Consider the following 3,819-nt stretch of genomic DNA (forward strand, 5'->3'; position numbering starts at 1 on the left):
TGAGTGTACACCTGCAGATAATCTCTCGTCCACAAATACAGTAGAATAGTCCAGGGATGCGTTGTTCTCTGGAACAACGCAGAATAAGGATTCCTATCAGTGGAAATATGGGAGTCTTTTGAGTTGTTATGGTCAGAGACGGAGTCCATGTTTGAAAGCCATGTGGCTTCTAAAAACATGCATGCATCCTGTCTCTGCTCAGATCTGCCCATAAGACTCTTGTAGTCATTGTTCATTGGTTGTTGTATTTTCTGTGTTGAAAGTCGTGTCCTTATTTGGTAATTTCCTGTGATGTCATTTTGTATTGAGGAAGCGATTGGCTGTTGTAGCCATCGCTTCCTGTTTGTCATAGCTTTTGTGATGTTGGAAATAAAAGCAAGTGGGACTGCTCAGAAAGGCAGTCATGCTGATGGAGCTGAGAACGTAAGCTGTGGTGGTGTCTCTTTACTTGGGGATGCAAGGGAAATGGAATAATAGGTAAGGTACATTATATCATTAGACGGAATGTGTGCTTAGGAGCATAGGAGATATGGCTGTGTGCACAGTGTACAGCCAAATTTTCCTGACATAAGCCATGGCGTCACAAATAGCAGTAGTGTTGTCAGCCTGCCATGCAAGTTCCTTCAGTTCCCCGTTTGGCTGCCTACTTCACAGACATGATAGCCCAATGGATAAGTGAAGGATGCTTACAGCAGACTGACAACACTGCTGCTAAGTCCTAGGCAGCGGCTTAAGCCCCATACACACTATCAGATTGTCTGCAGATTTTTTTCCTTCAGGTTTACCAAAACCATGTAGTAGAAGGTCCTGCCTGATTGCATACACATTGAAACCCCTAAGGTTTGACCTCATATTATATGGTTTTGGTAAATCTGATGGAAAAAATCAGCAGACAATCTGATAGTGTGTATGGGGCTTTAGTGTTGTCAGCCTGCAGCAGGAAGGGCCTTTATTGGCAGAATCTCCAGGTTAATCTCTTCACCTCAGCCACATACATATATGTGGACTCTTGGCGGGCGGGCCTTAAAGCCCAGTGGCTGCATATATGGGGCCCTGTGTACAGGGCCGTCTTTAATATTGATTGGACCCTGGGCAAAAAATGTCTTGCCCCCCCCCCCCCCCCCCCCATGCAATTTCATTCTCCACCTGCTCTGAGACATACAATAAATAGCAGCTAGACTTAAAATCAGTTTCATATATCAGATCAGGCAGCAATTGAGATTGGTTGTCAGCGGTTACAGCATATCATTACTGCTTACTGACTGGTTGCTAGAGGTTACAGCACCCATTACAGCTCACTGATTAGTTACTAGAAGTTACAGCAAATGATTTCTGCTTCTTAATCGGTTGCTAGAGATTGCTTTATAGTATTACTGCTCACTGATTGGTTGCTAGAGGTTACAGCACATCATCTCTTCACTGCAGGGGGGCATGATCTACATATGAACGCCGCCTTTATTTACATATTAATACCACCGGCCGCAGCAATTTACTTATGAATGCCACCGCTATTTACATATGAATGCCGGTTAATTACATGTAAATACAGAGTCTGCAGGTGAGTCATCTGTACACAACATCAAGGCAGAGCTGGGCAGCATTAGTACCAGCATTTCACACTGAGATATTGGGACACAGCACAGGACTAAAACTTCAAAGGATAAGGGAATTTAAACTAGGATAGTTGGCAAGTATGAGGCAGCTGCTTTGGGCCCCACAACAATGACAGGGCCCAGGGCAGCTGCCCCTTTTGCCCTGCCTTAAAGATGGCCCTGCCTGTGTAAACCACTTACCATGTTGAGAACATGCTCCCAGCACAGTAGCCATCGGTTATGGAAAGCTCCAGATGCATACTAGCGATCAGGAGCTTTCTGATCATGTGACCGCGATTATGTGCAGATACATGACCCAAATGCTCACCTCTCGACTTTTAGAAATCTTGGACTGGGAGGCAGTCGGCGGGAAGGGGTTAGGAAACTGTCATAGATTCACAAAAACTGATTTGTTTAACCACTTTACAGACCGGAAGATTTCCCCCCTTAATGACCAGGCCATTTTTTATGATATGCCACTGCATCGCTTTACCTGATAATTGTGCGGTCCTGCGATGCTGTACCCAAACAAAATTAAAAATTTTCCACTTTTTTCACCCTTTTCCCCTTTTGGTGGCATTTGAGCACCACTGTGGTTTTTATTTTTTGCGCTATAAAAAAAAAAAAAAGAAAAAAAAAAAGAGCAACAATTTTGAAAAACCGCATTATTTTTTACATTTTGCTATAATAAATATCCCCGAAAAATATATTTCCTTGGTTTAGGCTGATATGTATTCTTCTACATTTTTTTTTTTTTTTTTTTTTACCAAAAATATCGCAATAAGCGTATATTGATTGGTTTGTGCAAAAGTTATAGCTTCTACAAAATAGGGGATAGATTTAGAGCATTTTTATTATTACTTTTTTTACTAGTAATGGCGGCAATCTGCGATTTTTATCATGACTGCGACATTATGGCGGACACATCGGACAATTTTGACATGTTTGGAACCATTGGCATTAATACAGCGATCAGTGTGATGAAATGCATTGATTACTGTAAAAAGGATTACTGTAAAAGGTGAAGGGGTTAACCGTGTTCCCTGGGAGGTGATTCTAACTGAAGGGGAGGGGACTAACTAGAGGAAGTGACGGATCGTGGTTCCTAGCTAATAGGAACACACGATCTGTCACTCCTGTCAGAACAGGGAAGTGTGCGTTTACACATACTTGTCCCTGTTCTGTCTCTCCTGGTCACGATCACTCGTGGCCAGTGGTCATCGCGACCTTCGGCCACGAGCATCGGCATCGCGCACGCCTGCTATCCGGACCCCGCGAGCCGACGTATAGTAACGTGGTTTCTCGCAGGCGAGCCAACTTGCCGCAGTAAAACTGTGGCATCTGGTCCGGAAGTAGTTAAATAGAAAACTATATTTAGATAGATTTTTACTCCAAAAGCATTTTATTAAAATAAATTTGATCAAAATAAAATAAAAATAAAAAATCGAATTTTTTAAATTTTCTTTTTTTTTTAAATCATTGATTTATATGCACCCTGGTTTACAACCACTTTTTGGGCCCTTGAACCACAGAAGTTAGGATTCATATAATATAAAGGTGTATTTTCACTGCTTAATTTCTAGACCCTTCTAGTTTTAGCCTAATGCCCCATACACACGGTCGGACATTCCGACCACAAAATCTGTCGGATTTTTTCAGACGGATTTTGGCCGATACTTGTGTTGCATACACACAGTCGCATAAAGTTGTTGGAAAATCCGATCGTTCTGAACGATGAGACGTCAAACACGTATGTCGGGACTATAAACTGGCCAGTAGCCAATAGCTTTAGTTTCTCTGAGTTTATTCTGAGCATGCGTGGCACTTTATTGTCAGAATTGCCTACACGCGATCGGAATTTATGCGATCGGATTTTGTTGTCGGAAAATTTTAGATCCTGCTCTCAAACTCTGAGCATCGGGAAATCCGACGGAAAAAGTCAGATGGAGCCCACACACGATCGGATTTTCCGACAACATGATCCAACCGCACATTTTCCATTGGAAAATCTGACCGTGTGTATGGTGCATAAGAAGTGTTGATAAGTCAGCTTGGCATACCTCCAAGTCTTTTTGGTATGTTTTTTTTACCCCTAGCATGAATGTTTTTTTTTTTTATTAGATACCTGGCAATTAAAGAAAAAAAAAAAAAACCCGCAACATCAGACTTGCGGCTTGTCCCACATTATCCATTGAACTGTACATAATAACACACCGCCACAAGGAAA

General features: G+C 42.1%; 1 protein-coding gene across 1 annotated transcript in view; it reads left to right on the forward strand.

The window, feature by feature from the left end:
- Nucleotides 1-365: 365 nt before the first annotated feature.
- Nucleotides 366-3,819, forward strand: part of FKBPL (FKBP prolyl isomerase like) — a 35,512-nt gene continuing 32,058 nt past the window's right edge. Inside the window, exon 1 of the mRNA XM_077483569.1 lies at nt 366-477. The gene's annotated coding sequence lies outside the window, so the exon portion shown is untranslated. The remainder of the gene's footprint in view (nt 478-3,819) is intronic.

The sequence above is a fragment of the Lithobates pipiens genome, unplaced genomic scaffold (genome assembly GCF_037356315.1).
Source record: "Lithobates pipiens isolate NorthernLeopardFrog02 unplaced genomic scaffold, aLitPip1_a1.2 Scaffold_1, whole genome shotgun sequence".
NCBI classification, from domain to species: domain Eukaryota; kingdom Metazoa; phylum Chordata; class Amphibia; order Anura; family Ranidae; genus Lithobates; species Lithobates pipiens.